General features: G+C 41.5%; 1 long non-coding RNA gene across 1 annotated transcript in view; it reads right to left on the bottom strand.

Moving 5' to 3' along the window:
• LOC132397386 (uncharacterized) overlaps window positions 1-16,518 on the bottom strand; it is a 90,098-nt gene that overhangs the window by 39,759 nt on the left and 33,821 nt on the right. The window lies entirely within an intron of this gene.

Genomic DNA, 16,518 nt, shown 5'->3' on the forward strand with positions numbered 1-16,518 from the left:
GTTACCCCTATGTTCCCCTTAAACTTCTTAATTTTCACCCTTAACCTATGACCTCTGGTTGTAGTCTCACCCAACCTCAGTGGAAAAAGCCTGCTTGCATTCTATACCACCCATAATGTTGTATACCTCTATCAGATCTCTTCTCAATTTTCTACATTCGAAAGAAAACAGTCCTAACCTATTCAATCTTCCTTTATAACTCAGGTCCTCCAGGCCCAGTGGCATCCTTGTAGACTTTCTCAGTATTCTTTCAACCTTGTTTACATCTTTCCTGCAGGAAGGTGACCAAACTTGCACTCAATTCTCCAAATTAGACCTCACCAATATCTTATACAACTTTAACATGATATCCCATCTCCCGTACTCAATATTTTGATTTATGAAGGCCAATGTGCCAAAAGATTTCTTTACCACCTTACCTACCCGTGACACTATTTTCAACAAATTATGGACCTGTATTCCCAGATCCCTTTATTCTACTGCACTCCTCCGTGCCCTACCATTCACTGTGTATGACCTACCCTGGTTGGAAGTTCAAAACCTCACACTTGTCTACTACATTAAAGTCCCTGTGCCATTTTTTCAGCCCATTTTTCCAGCCAATGCAGATCCCTCTGCAAGACATAATAGACTTCCTCACTGTCCACTTCATGCTATCTGCAAATTTGCTGATCCAGTTAACCACATTGTCATCCAGATTAATGATATAGATGACAAACAAAGGATCCAGCATTGATCCCTGCGTCACACCGCTAGTCACAGACCTCCGGTCAGAAAGGCAACCCTCTACGACCACAAATCCAATGTCTAATCCAATTTACTACCTCATCCTGAATGCCAAGCAACTGAACCTTCTTGACCAGCCTCACATGCAGAAATTTGTCAAATGTCTTATTAATGTCCATGTAAGCAACATGCACTGCCTTGGCTTTATCCACTTTCCTGGTAATTTTGTCAAAAGATTGGTTAGACATGATCTACCAAGCACAAAGCCAAGTTGACTATCCTTAATCAGTCCATGTTTATCCAAATATTTATACATCCGGTCCCTTGGAATACCTTCCAATAACTTTCCCACAAGTGACGTCAGACTCACCAACCTACTATTTTCTGGTTTATCTTTAGAGCCTTTTTTAAACAGCGGAACAACATTGGCTATCCTCCAATCCTCTGGTACCTCCCCTTCACTAAGAATGTTTTAAATATTTCTGCTAGGGCCCCAGCAATTTCTGCAGTTGCCTCCTGCAAGGTCCAAGGGAACACCTTGTCAGGCCCTGGGGATTTATCCACCCTGATTTGCCTCAGGGTGACAAACACCTCCTCCTCTGTAACCTGTACAGGGTCCGTGAAGTTGATGCCACTTTGCCTCACTTCTATAGACTCTGTATCCATCTCCTGAGTAAATACAGAATCAAAGAATTAATTTAAGATCTCCCCCATCTGTTTTGGCTTCACACATGGATTACCATTCTGGTCCTCCAGAGGACCAATTTTGTCCTTTGCAATTCTTTTGCTCTTAAAATATCTGTAGAATCCCTTAGGATTCTCCTTCACCTTGTCTGATGGAGCAACTTCATGCCTTCTTTTAGCCTTCCTGATTTCATTCTTAAGTGTTCTCTTGCGTTTCTTGTACTCCATAAGCACCTCATTTGTTCCTACTTGTCTATACCTGCTGTGCACCTCCTTTTTTCTCTTAACCAGGTGATTAATTAGTACCAGATGATCTCCCGTTGCCTGGAATATGAGGGGATCAAGTGTTACCATTGAACCATTGGTTCAGAATCAGAATCAGGTTTTTCCATCACTGACATATGTCATGAAATGTGTTGTTTTGTGGCAGCATACATAACAGACACGTAAACAAATAAATAGGTAGATGTATGAATGAATGCAATGAACAATAGACAGAGCAAAAATGCAATAGTGAGATACTGTTTATGGATTCATGGACTGTTCAGAAATCTCATGGTGGAGGGGAAGAAGTTGTTCTTGAAGCATTGAATTTGTGCCTTTGGGCTTCTGAATCTCCTCTCTGAAGTTATTAGTGAGGAGGGGCATGTCCCAGATGCTGAGAGTCCTTAGTGAGAGATGCTGCCTTCTTGAGGCACAGCCTTTTGAAGATGTCCTCAGTGGCTGGGAGGGTTTTGCCTGTGATTGAGCTGGCTGAGTTTATGGCCTCTGCAGCCTCTTTTCATCCTGCACATTGGCACCTCCATATCAAGCAGTGTCAGCCAGAATACTCTCCACTGTTCAGGAGCAGAGATGACTGCTGCACATAGAACTCAATGTCACCATTTAACACCTGAGTAATCTGAACTTATGTTGTATTTTCATTATGGACAGAGAATATAATTAAAAGTGTGTCCAAATAGATTCGAAGACAAAGTTGGCTTAACTTGCACAGAGACAAAAGAGATTTTAAATATATTGTATTTAACTTACATAAAAAGAACAGATGTTGTGAAGAGTGTTTCCTAGACAGCCTTTTGGGTGAATTATTTAGCACTTCAGATATCCATACCTTGTGGCCAAAGTTTATCCATATTGAGAAGAGATGTTGAGAAGAGAATTAGACTAAGTGGCAATCAGTATAGGCCAAATGAATGTTTAAAACAAATTGAAACATTCACTCAGTAACATCTTACACATTTCATACATTTGAAGTGTAAATCGAGCAAGTGAAAGCACTCTAAAGGTCTTAGCGTCTAATAGGTAATATTGGTTAATAGAATCAGGAACACAAAAGATGGTCCCAGAGTGCCCTCCAGTGGTCTTATTTGAAAGTGGCCAGCTGTGATCATTCACCTAACACAAAATGCTGGAGGAACTCAGCAGCCTAGGCAGTATCTAAAGAGCTGATATTTCGGGTGGAGACCCTTCATGGGAACCCTTCATCGGGTGTTTGCCCAAAACATTGGTACTTTATTTCTCTCCATAGATGTTGCCTGATCTGCTGAGTTCCTCCAGCATTTTGCCTGTGTTATTCTGGATTTCCAGCATCTGCAGAATCTCTTGAGTTTGTGCCGAGGCAGTTCCTTGAGACCAAAGGCGACGTACCTCTGTTACAGTGAGAAGTAAGTGATTTTGCATCTTTTATTTAACATGGCACAGCTGTTGGTCAGAACTGCTGCACCAATTTGCTCAAGCAAGTTCTTGGTCTAATGGCAAGGAGGTTCAAAATAAATTTGATTTCGTACAGACTCCTTACAAGCATGGGTAGAAGTTCTGTAGTGTCGGCAAGAAGGCAAAGCACTCGATCAGTGCAGAACCAGAGAAATGCTCTGTAGTTAAAAGTATTTCCATTGAGAAGCCTGATACAGAACTGAATGCACATTAATAGTGTTAATATTCTATATTAATATACTGGTGGCCGGGTGGAGACTAAACACTACCAAAGGAGGTGTAAGGTGCTCCTTCCCTCCCACTTGCCTGCTGGGGGAGGGGGGAGCTAAGCAGATGCTACACCCTTGGGCAAGGTGCAGATCCTGCTTAGTCCCACCAGTCAGGGTCACGTGAAGCCATGGGAGCAGGTGGTGGATGGTCGTTTGAGCAGCTGGTGCATATCACAAGTCCTGGTTATGTGACCACTGACGCCAGGCAGACAATCTCTAAAGAGTATCAATAATGGCTGGGCTCACCCTTCCTGTAAAGACCCTACCCAGAAGAAGGCAATGGCGAAATCCTTCTGTGGAAAAATTTGCCAAGATCAATCATGGTCATGGAAAGACCATGATCGCCCATGTCATATGACATGGCACCTAAAGAATGAGTGAATGGATATTTCTATTATACTGTATTTAATTGTACAGCATCTATAACATACCAAATATTGATTTTATTTCATTTTTACTGTTCATGGACTGTGAAGAAATCTGATAGCAGAGGGGAAGAAACTGTTCCTAAAATGTCAAGTTTGTTTCTTCAGTCTTCTGTGCCTCCTGCAATGACAAGAATATGTGTGCTGGATGCTGAGGGTCCTTAAGGGGAATCCATAAGACATTGGAGCAGAAATAGGCCATTCAACCCATCAAGTCTGTTACGCCATTCCATCAAGGCTGATTTATTATCCCTCTCAACCCAATTCTCCTGCCTTCTCTCCATAACCTTTGACACCCTGACTAATCAAGAATTTTTCAATCTCCACTTTAAATATTCTCATTGACTTGGCCTCCACAGACATCCATGCCAATGAATTCCATAGATTTACCATCCTCTGGCTAAAGGAATTCCTCCTCATCTCTTTTCTAAATGGACAGCCCTCCAATCAGAGGCTGTGCCCTCTAGTCCTAGACTTGCCCATTTTAGGAAACATCCTCTCCACATCTACTCTGTCTAGGCCTTTCAATATTCAATAGGTTTCAATGAGATCTCCCCTCATTCTTCTAAACTCCAGTGAGTACAGGCCCAGAGCCATCAAACGCTCCTGATACATTAACCCTTTTATTCTTGTAATCATTCTCATGAACCTCCTCTTGACCCTCTCCAATGCCAGCACATCTTTTCATAGATAAGGAGCCCAAAACTGCTCACAATCCTCCAAGTACAGTCTGATCAATGCCTTGTAAACACAAGAGGTACTGAAGATTCTGGAAATCTAGAGCAATACACACAAGGTGCTAGAGGAATTGAGTATGTCAGGCAGCATCTATGGATGGGAATAAACTGTCGACATTTTCAAAGATGCATCTGTAGATGCTACCTGGCCTACTGAGCTCCTCCGCCACATTGTGTGTAATGCCCCAACCTTACAACCTTGCTTTTGTATTCTAGTCCTCTTGAAAACAATGCTAACATTCCATTTGCCTTCCTCACTACTGACTCAACCTGAAAATTAGGCTGCAGGGAATCCTGCACAAAGTCTTCAATATTGCACCTCAGATTTTTTGAATTTTCTTGCTGTTTAGAAAATAGTCTCCAGCTTTATTCCTTCTACCAAAGTGCATGACTATACACCTCCCTACACTATATTCTCTCTGCTACTTTTTGCTCATTCTCCCAATCTGTCCAAGACCTTCTGCAGACTCCCTGCTTCCTCAACCCTACTTGTCCCTCCACTTATCTCCATATCATCCGCAAACTTGAGCACAAAGCCATCAAGTCCATCATCCAAATCATTGACAGATAATGTGATAAAAGATTTTCCCATTACTGACTCTGCAGAACGCCACTGATCACCAACAGCCAACTGGAAAAGCGTCCCTTTATTCCTACTCTTGTGCTTCTGCCAGTCAGCCAATTTCTATCCAAGCTAGTATCTCTCTTGTGATACCATGGGCTCTTACCTTGCTAAGCAGCCTCATGTATGGCACCTTGTCAAAGGCTACCTTCTTGAAGATGTCCTTGATGGTGGGAAGGCTTGTGGCCATGATGGTACTGGCAAAGTCTACAGCTTTTTCCAATCCTGTGCATTGACACTTCTATAACAGGGGCTGAAGCAACCAGCCAGAATGTTTTCCACCATACATTTGTCGAGAGTTGAGGACTGAGGATTAATGAATGGAGGAGGATTGAGGGGTCTGATGATCTCCTCCTGCTCCTGTTTTATGGTCTTCCATTAAAAAGTCAATGGATTATTACTCTCTGGTATCCCGTCTCTCATAAATGAGAAATACAAGAGATTCTGCAGATGCTGGCAGTCCAGAGTAATCCACACAAAATGCTAGAGGAACTCAACAGGTCCAGTAGCATCTGTGGAACAGATTAAAGAGTCAACAATTCCAGCCGGGACCCTTCTTCACTCCTGATTTAAGAACTTGACTAAGCTTTTTGGATGAGATGCTCAATCAAGATGGAAGAGGACAGGGCAGTAGACATGATTTATATGGAACAACAACACACACAAAATGCATGGTGGAACACAGCTGGCCAGGCAGCATCTATAGGAGAAGCACTGTCGATGTTTCAGGCCGAGACAAATTTCCAGCATCTGCAGATTTCCTTGTGTTTGATGATTTATATGGACTTTGGTAAGCTCTTTGATAAATTACCCTCCAAAAGGTTCAGTCACAACAGCGCATTTCAATTTTATTTTAGCGATACTGTTTGGAGTAGACCCTTCCAGCCCTTCAAGCTAGGCCAGCAAACTCCTACAAGCCCGATTAACCCTAAACTAATCACAGCACAATTTACAATGAACAATTAACCTACCTGGTATGTCTTTGGACTGTGGGAGGAAAGCAGAGGATGCAGAGAAAACCCACTCATTCTGAGGGAAGGACGTGCAGGGACCCCTTATAGAATAGCGCTGGAAATGAACTTCAAGCTCATGAACACCCCAAGGTATAATAATATCACACGAGCCATGGTGCCTGTTGTTGGATTACAATGTTCATTAGGGAATTAGCCATCGTCCTCACAATGATTTCTCTGTTTAACACCTAATGTACAATGTACAGTATCTAGTTATTTATCACAAATATAGGAGCAGAATTAGGCCATTTGACCCATCGAGTCTGCTCCGCCATTTCATTGTGGCTGAACCAATTTTCCTCCTAGCCCCAATCTCCTGCTTTCTCCCTGTATCCCTTCATGCCTTGTACAATCAAGTATCTATCAACCTAAGCCTTAAATATACACACAGACTTAGCCTCCACAGCTGCCTGTAGCAAGGAATTCCACAGATACTCCAATCTCTGGCTACAGAAATGCCTCCACATCTCTGTTCTAAAAGGACGCCCCTCTATTCTGAGACTGTGTCCTCTGGTCTTAGACTCTCCCACCACAGGAAACAGTTGCTCCACATCCACTCTATCAAGGCCTTTCACCATTCAATAGGCTTCAATGAGATCACCCCTCATTCTTCTGAATTCTAGTGAATACAAGCTCTAAGCCATTAAACGTTCTTCATATGATAAGCCTTTCAATCCTGGAATCATCTTTGTGAACCTTATTTTAACTTGCTCCAGTTTCAGCATATTCTTTCTAAGATAAGGGGCTAAAACTGCTCACAATGCTCTGTGAGGCCTCACCAGTGCTTTATAAAGTCTCAACATTACATCCTTGCTTTTATATTCTAGTCCTCTTGAAATGAATACTAACATTTCATTTGCCTTCCTCACCACAGATTCAACCTGCAAATTAACCTTTAGGAAATCCTGCACAAGGGCTTACAAGTCCTTTTCTGCCTCAGTATTTTGTATTTTCTCTCCATTTAGAAAATAGTCAAACCTTCCATTTCTTCTCCCAAAGTGCATGACCATACATTTCCCAACACTGTATTCTATTTACCATATTTTTGCCCATTTTCCTAATCTGCCCAAGTCCTTCTGTAACCTCCCTACTTCCTCAATCTATCTGCCCCGCCACCTAACTTTGTTTTGTCTGCAAACTTTGCAACAAAGCTATCAATTCTGTCATTCAAATCATCATTTATTTAAAAGTCATGTAATCCTCAGGTTCGGCTCACGGCTTACTCTAGAAGACAGCCTCCGGCCTGGCCAAATTTGAGAAATCTTGTTTAAGTGGATGCTGCGTGATGTGTTCCCCTGTTACAAATCAGTACCATGAAATAACAAGCAGTACACAATATGCAATTAAATGATTAAGCTTTATAATTCTTAATTTGACTATAATAAGTTAGTAAAGAAACAGAAAAGAAAAAGGGAGCTCCCTTCTGTTCATTCTCCATCAATTTTCTCCTCAGGCGTCGACTCCCGACCCCATTCCGAATCCACTCTGTCCTGCAGACTACAACGTCCCCGCTCTGGCATCTTCCGCCGAACAAAAGACCGTGAAACCTTTGCTCAGGCCGCACAAGAAAGAAAAACAACACCCCTCATTGGCCAGCACACATTCCAAAATCCCCATTATCTCTAGTCAGAACCCAAACTCTGCTGCTGCAGAGAAACCATTACATTAGCATGAAACATTACAGCGTGGTACAGTAAAATTAATTTCTTTATCTTTCCCACTTGCTCTTTCTTAGTGAACTTATCTTAATCATGGTTATTTAGACTTTCAACAGAGGGTCCTAAGTTTATATTTTTTATTGGTTTTCATCTTTTGACACCAGTTAAACAAATGAAATCCTCCCAATCTCTCTTACAATTCAATAATGCTTCCAATAGGTGCTACTCAGAATGTATATATGTTCGACATTGTTATTATACAACACAAACCAATGTTCTTATGAAACAAGTGTAATGTTCAGGGTAAAAGATTTGAGCCACTATTTACATGGACAATTCTTCATTCACTTTTATTAGTAGTAGTACTAATAAAAGTACATCATTCTCAAGGAGAGAATGATGTTCTTCCAAGGGATTATTCCCATAATGGAGAACAGCTGTGAGTGGCTTTGTTTAATGAAGGGAGGCTGATGCACAGGGAGCCACCACACATTTCTTGACAGATCAGGGTCAGGGTCCAGTGGCATAGAGAGCAAGAGGACTGGGGACTCGTCACTGCTGCAGCCTTCCTCTGCCTTCACCACCAGCTGTATTGGTGAGGTCTTGGTTGGATCACTTGTTGTCTACAATCTCCCCCTTGACCTTACTGCAATGGGTTATAGTCATAGAGAAGTACAGCACAGAAACAGGCCCTCCGACCCATCTAGTCCATGTCAAAACCATTTAAATTGTCTACTCCTATCGACGAGCACCTCCTAGACCCCCCGGTATCCATGTACCTACCCAGACTTTCTCTCAAATGTTGAAATCGAGCTGGAATGCACCACTTGTGTTGGAAGCTCATTCCACACTCTCATGACCCTCTGAGTGAAGAAGTTTCCCCTCATGTTCCTCTAAAATTTCTCACCTTTCACCCTTAACCCATAACGTCTGGTTGTAATCCCACCCAACCTCAGTGCAAAACGCCTGCTTGCATTTACCCTGCCTATACCCCTCAATTTTGCATACCTCTATCAAATCTCCTGTCAATCTTCTACGTTCCAAAGAATACAGTCCTAACCTATTCAATCTTTCCTTATAACTCAGGTCTTCCAGACTCGGCAACATCCTTGTAAATTTTCTCTGCACTCATTCAACCTTATTTACATCTTTCCTGTAGGTAGGTGACCAAAATTGCACTCAATACTTGAAATTAGGCCTCACCCGTCTTCTGTCCTCAGTACATTCATTTATGAAGGCCAATGTGCCGAAAGATTTCTTTCCCACAGCATCTGCCTGCGATGCCACTTTCAATGAGTTATGGACCTGTATTCCCAGATCTCTTTGTTCTACCACACTCCTCAGTGCCCTGCCATTCACTGCGTAAGATCTGCTATGGTTGGTCTACCAAAGTGCAAAACCTTGCACTTGTCTGCACTAATTTCTATCTGCCATTTTTTCCAGCTGATGCAGATTCCTCTGCAAGACATAATAGCCTTCCTGACTATACAGATGTCATGTGCAAATTTGCTGATCCAGTTAACTGGATCACCCAGATTATTGATACAGATGACAAACAACAAAGGACCCAGCACCAATCCCTGCAGCACACCACTAGTCACAGGTCTCCAAGTCAAAGGGGCAACCCTCTTCCACCACTCTCTGGCTTCTTCCATAAAGCCAATGTCTACACCAATTTACTACTTCATCTTTAAATGCTGAGCCACTGGACCTTCTCGACCAATCTCCTGTCCAGGACCTTGTCAAATGTTTCTCTAAAGTCCACAAGACAACATCCACTGCCTTGTCTTCATCCTCTTTCCTCAGAACTTCCTCAAAACTCTATAAGATTGGTTAGACATGACCTACCTCATACAAAGCCATGCTGACTATCCTTAATCAGTCCACGTCTATCCAAATACCCATACATCTGGTCCCTAAGATCCCATAAACTTGAAACTAATCATGGAAAGTTGTAACCAGTGGAATGCCTCAGCAACCCAAGCTGGAATCTCAACTGTATACTATCTACATTAATGCACTTTCCTGAAATGTTTTGTACCCAAATTTCCTGACGATGCAAAAGAAAAGTGTAAAACATAGGAACATATTTCAGCCATTCAACCCAACGAATCTACTACACCATTCAATCATGGATAATTTATTCCACCCCAACCCCATTTTCCCACCTTCTCCCTGTAACCTTTGACACCCTTACTGATCAAGAACCCATCAACCTCCACATTAAATATCACCAACGACGAGCCCCACAGCTGCCTGTGGCAATGACTTCCATAGATTCGCCACCCTCTGGCTAAAGGAACTTCTTCTCTTCTCTGTTCTAAATGAACACCCTCTATTCTGAGCTTCTGCCCTCTGGTCCTACGCTTCTCCACGACAGGCGACATCCTCTTCACGTTCACTCTTTCTTGGTCTTTCAATATTGGCTGGTTTCAATGAGATTCACCCCTACCCACATTCTTCATTACTTTGCTAATTTAGTTTTGTTAGTTTTCTTTAACTCTACAAGATCATTTGTCTTTGCTGGTTTCATAATAAAAGATCGCAAGTACCTTTCCCGACTTTGGAACTGCATTATTGTGATAACAGTGTCGATCTCCGGGCTTGGTCTTCCAGTGGTTTTCATTTGTTTTAAAGTAATTGCTACACAATGCTTTATAAAGCCTCAAGAATACGTCCTTGCTTCTTTATGTTTCAGTCCTCTCAAAATCAATACATTTACCTTCCTCAGCACTGACTTAATCTGCAAGTTAACCTTTAGCAATCCTGCCCAAGGACTCCCAAGTACCTTTGTACTTTCAATTTCTAAATATCACTCCCGTTTAGAAAGTAGTCTACCCTTTCAGTTCTTCTACCAAAGTACATGACCATACACTTCCCTACATTATATTCCATCTGCCACTTTGCCCATTCTCCCAATCTGTCCAAGTTCTGCAGGATCACTGCTTCCTCAACCACTACCTGTCCCTCCACCTATCTTTGTATAATTTTAGCCACGTACCATCAATTCCATCATCCAGACCATTAAAATATATCATAAAAATAGTGGCCCCAGCACTGACCCCCACTAATCAGCATCTACAGAGAAAGTGCAGCACAAGTAGACAATAAGGTGGAAGATCCTTATTGCATCGTACTGCTGCTGCTAACTTAACAAATTTCATGGTACACGTCTGTGATAATCAACCTAATTCTGATTCAAAGATTGAGATAGATTTGAGGTCAAGGGTCCATTTTATCATACTACAGAACCATTCAAGAGACAGACTACAGACGCAGCTGTAACAAAAGAATTAGTAATTGGTCTATTATTGTTACATTTACCGAGATACTGTGAAAAATTTAATTTTATATGCCATCCATACAGATTATTTTAAAATACAAGTACTACAGTTGCAAGAAAAAGTTTGTGAATCCTTTGCAATGACCTGGCTTTCTGCATTTTAATCTGTTAATTAAATTTACTGACGACACTACACTGATTAGCCAAATCTCAAATAATAATGAGGCAGCCTACAGAGAAGAAGTCATCACCCTGACACAGTGGTGTCAAGAAAACAACCTCTCCCTTACTGTTGCATAATCAAAGGAACTGGTTGTGAACTACAGGTGGAATAGAGACATCAATGGATCTGGGGTTGAGAGGGTAAACAGCTTTAAATTCCTCGGCATAAACATCACTGATGATCTCATGTGGTCTGTACATACTGGCTATGTGGTGATAAAAGCACAACGGTGCCTCTTACACCTCAGATGGTTGAAGAAGTTTGGCATGGGCCCCCAAATCCTCTTTCTACAGGGGCACAATTGAGAGCATCCTGACTAGTTGCATCACTGCCTGGTATGGGAACCGTACTTCCTTTGAATGCAGAATTCTGCAGAGAGTGGTGCGGACAGCCCAGGGCATTTGTAGATATGATCTTCCCACTATTCAGGATGTTTACAAAGACAGGTGTAAAAAGGGCCCAAAGGATTATTGGGACCCGAGTCACACCAACCACAAACTGTTCCAGCTGCTACCATCTGGGAAACGATACCGCAGCATAAAAGCCACGATCAACATGCTCCAGGAGAGCTTCTTCCACCAGGCGATCAGACTGATTAATTCAAGCTGATACAATTGTATAGCTATGTTATATTATACTGACTGTCCTGTTGTACATACTATTTATTATAAATTACACATTTAGATGAAGACGTAACATAAAAGATTTTTACTCCTCGTGTATATGAAGGATGTAAGAAATAAAGTAAATTCAATTAATTACTCATAAAATGTGGTCTGATCTTCATCTAAGTCACAATAATAGACAAACACAATCTGCCTAAACTAATAACACACACTTTACGTGTCTTTATTGAACACATTGTTTAATCATTCACAGTCCAGGCTAGAAAAAGTATGCATTCCCTTGTATTTAATAACTGGCAGAACCTCCACCAAATGTTTCCTGTAGCTGTTGATCAGACTTGCACAAAAATGGCAAGGAGCAATTTTAGACCATTCCTCCATAGAAAACTGTTTCAGTTCATCAATATTTCTGGGATGCCTTGCATGGACAGCCCTCTTCAGGTCATGCTGCAGTATCTCAATTGGATAAAGGTCTGGACTCTGACCTGGCCATTACAAAACATAAATTTTCTCCTTTTTAAACCATTGTATTGTTGATTTACTCTTGTGTTTTGGATCATTGTCATGTTACATAATCAAACATCTATTAAGCTCCAGGTGATAGACCACCACCCCAACATTCTCCTGTAAAATGTCTTGATACAGTTTTGAATTCATTGTTCCCTCAACGATTGCAAGCTGTCCAGGCCCTGGGGCAGCAAAGCAGCCCCAAACTATGATGACTCCTTCCACCAGGCTCCACAGTTGGGATGAGGTTTTGGTGTTGGCTTGCAGTGTACTTTTTCCTCCAAACATAGCAGTGTGTATTTCTCCCAAAAAGTTCAACTTTTGTCTCAAGTGTCCACATAACATTGTCCCAGAAGCATTGTAGAACATCCAGGAGGTCTTTTGCAAACTTGAGACGTGCAGCAATTTTTTTTGGAGAGTAAAAATTTTTGGTTTCCTCTGTGGTGTCTTACCATGAACACCATTCTTGTACAGTGTTTTTCTTATAATGAACACAAGAACAGAGACCTCAGCAAGTTCTAGAAATTTCTGCAGGTCTTTTGTTGTTACCCTTGGGGTTTTTTTTTAAATCTCCTGCAGCATTGATGTGATCTTTGTAGGATGTCCACTCCTAGGGAAAGTAGCAACAACACTGAGTTTCCTCCATTTGTAGACAATTTATCTTATTGTGGACTGATGAACACTCAGCTCTTTAGAAATGCTTTTGTAACCTTTTCAAACTTCATGCATCTGTACAATTCTTCTAATAAGGTCCTCTGAAAGTTGGTTTGATCAAGACATGATGCACATAGAGATCCTTCTTGAGAAGAGCTGGCTCCGTCAGTAACCTAACTGTGTGTCATTTTTATAGATCAGGGCACCTCTAAAACCCACATTTCCAATCTCCTGTCATTGATTGGAACCCCTGACTCCAAATAGCTTTTGTAGAAGGCATCACCCCAGACTATTTTTGAACCTAGACTGTGAATGTTTAAATGATATACTCTATACTGACAAGAAGTACAATTGTTTGGTGTTTTTAGCTGAGGCAGATTGTGTTTGTCTATTATTATGACTTAAATGAAGATCAGACCACATTTTATGAGTAATTAATGCAGAAAACCAGGTAACTGCAAAAAGTTCACAAACTTTTTCTTGCAACTGTAACAGGCAGTACAAGGAAAAAGCAATAACTCAAATGAAGAATATAAAGTTACAGGCAAAGGACAATGAGGGTGAACAATAGATAGGGTGCAAGACCATGAGATTATGAGATCAAGACTTCATTTTAATGTACAAATGGACCATTTAACTGTTTTATAAGCCATTTTTAAGGACTCTTACCACTCACGTTCTCAGTAATATTTATTATTATAGTATATGTTTTTTGTATTTGCTCAGATGGTCTTCTTTTGCAAGATTGTTTGTTTGTCAGTCTTTATGTGCAGTTTTTCCATTGATTCTATGGTAATTCTTTGTTCTATGGTATTTCATTGATTCTATGGTATTTCAGTGAATGCCTGCAAGAATATGAATCTCAGGGTGGTATATGATGACATATACATACTTGGATAATAAATTTACTTTATGAACTTTTATCAGTGAGGTAGAAGCTGTATGGTGATGGTGCAGGTTTCAAGTTTTGATATCGTCGGATTTGGGTGGCCTTGAATTCCTGCCATTCCACCAATTGCTTTAGGATCAATCCTATTGGCTGGTTCCTTCAGGTCATTGTAACTGGGGTTTTAATGGGGACAAGTTTCCACTAACTATTAAACGCTCCCAATGGCATGTGCCTCAAACAGCCTCTGACAACCAAGTCCAGTTCCTGGCCTTCACAAGTGGCTTAGATAGCTAGGACGCAACATCCATGGTCAACTCTTAAACTCACACACTCCTACTGGCCGAATGGTTCCTACTGACAGAAGGGGTGAAGGCAGGTTACTGGCATCTTAAAACCAGTCGCTTCGGGCAGAAGGGGCTCATCAGCCGTTCTTGGAAGCTCATCTAGGAGAAGGAAAACTCTGATTTCAAACCTCCGCTGCCTTGCAGCTACACCGACTCATGGAGAAGGCTTCGGGAGGAAACGCCGAAGGATAAATCCAGAGCTGGAGTCCCTAAGGCAGTCAGTTCTTTGTTGAGGTCAACATTGACTGACAACTCCTATGACGCAGCTGGTACGGTATCAGTCTTTGCAGTTCCTTTGGGTTGCATGGAGAGGGGGAGCTTGCTACATGGGCAACAGCTTGCTCTTCATATTGTACTGCCCAGGCTTAGATAGCTAGGACGCAACATCCATGGTCAACTCTTAAACTCACACAATCCTACTGGCCTCTTATTTTTTAAGGAAATACATCAGTGGGCTGTTACGTCTTCCTTGTACTCTCAAGCTTGCTAATGTAATTACAAATAACTGGTTGGATTTGTTTAACAGGACAGAAACATGTATTGCTTCAACAGGTCTGACTAGTTCCATCAAGCAGGTGGTACAGATTTGTGAGACTGGAAAGACACGTCGCCATGCTGTATCTCTAAATAAATAAAATGATATTCAGAAGTAATTCAATAAGTAATTGCTTGCAGGGATTAACCAGAGAGCTTTTGTTCAGGAAAAGACAACATCTCCAATGCCATAAAATAAAACTCTAGAAACAACCTACTCGAAGCAACACCACCCACGCCTGCCATTTGACATTATCCCTTTACAACATCGCCAAACTTCCATCCTCCCGCTGATATAGATATATATACATATTACAGTACTGTGCAAAAGTCTTAGACACACGTAGAAAAAATTCTGTGGAAGTATCATCACTTTAAAAATAATAAAATTAAAGTTTCTAAGTATCGAAATTACTATAAAAAGCAGTAAGCAGTAAAAATAAACTAAATCACCCCTTGCCTTTAAAACTACATCAATTCTCTTAGGTACGCTGTCATGTAGTTTTTTTTAAGAAAATTGGCTGGTAAGCTGTTCCAAGCATCTTGCAGAACTTGCCATAGTTCTTTCCACATAGCCTCAATGCTTTGAGATTAGGGCTGTCTGGAGGCCATATCGTTTGTTGCAGAGCTCCCCATTTCTCTTTTTGCTGAAGACAGTTCGTTTATCACCTTGTCTGAGTGTTTAGTGTCATTCTCCTGCTGCTGAATGAAGTTGGGACTGATCAGACACCTACAGTTTGGCACTGCATCATGGATGAGAATCGGCTTGTATTCCTCAGCTCTGAGGATTCGACTAATCCTGACCAGATCACCACCTCCTTTTGCAGAAGTGCAGCCCCAAACTTGCAGGGAATCTTCTCTGTTGGGTGCAGACACACATCCACGTAGCACTCTCCAGCTCTTCTATGAACAAACCACCTCTATTTGAGTCAAAAATTTCACAATTTGACTTGTCAGTCTGGAGCTTTTGTTGGCATTGTTCAACACCCCAGTCTGTCTTTTGTAAGTAGGTCAGTTTCTTGGCCTCGTTTACACTTTGGAGAAATGACTCTTTGGCAGCAATTCTTCCACGAAGACCACTTCTGACAAGACTGTTCCGGACTGTAGAGGCGTGCATTTGGGTTCCAGTGATTTCTGGGAGTTCAAAGCCAGATTTCTTCCGATTGAGAAGGGACATCAGTCTGATGTATCTCTCGTCTACTGCACTCAGTTCCCATGGCTAACCACAACGTTTCTGGTGCTCAGCCTTTCAGAAGAGTTTGGATGGCACATCTTGAAACTCCGGTCTGTCATGAAATTTCTGCTTCTGAGAGACCTTACTGTTGCAGGATAACCACTTTGTGTCTTACTGCTATACTCATCCTTGTCATGGTGTAAGAATTGATTATTTCAAGGTCAAGCTGTCACATCTGCTACACCCTCACATGTTAGCTTGGTTGTCCATCGCCCATATGATTCCTCCTGCACCCGTTTCTGTTTCAGTTGATCAGTTTAGTTCATTTAACTCCTGTTGTCATTTATCAATAGCACCTGTTTGTTATCTTTCTTTAATCATGTTACATACCTACAAAGTATAAAAGTTTTTGATTTGAAAAGTGGTATTTTACTTTG

Source organism: Hypanus sabinus, chromosome 7, assembly GCF_030144855.1.
Source record: "Hypanus sabinus isolate sHypSab1 chromosome 7, sHypSab1.hap1, whole genome shotgun sequence".
NCBI classification, from domain to species: Eukaryota; Metazoa; Chordata; class Chondrichthyes; order Myliobatiformes; family Dasyatidae; genus Hypanus; species Hypanus sabinus.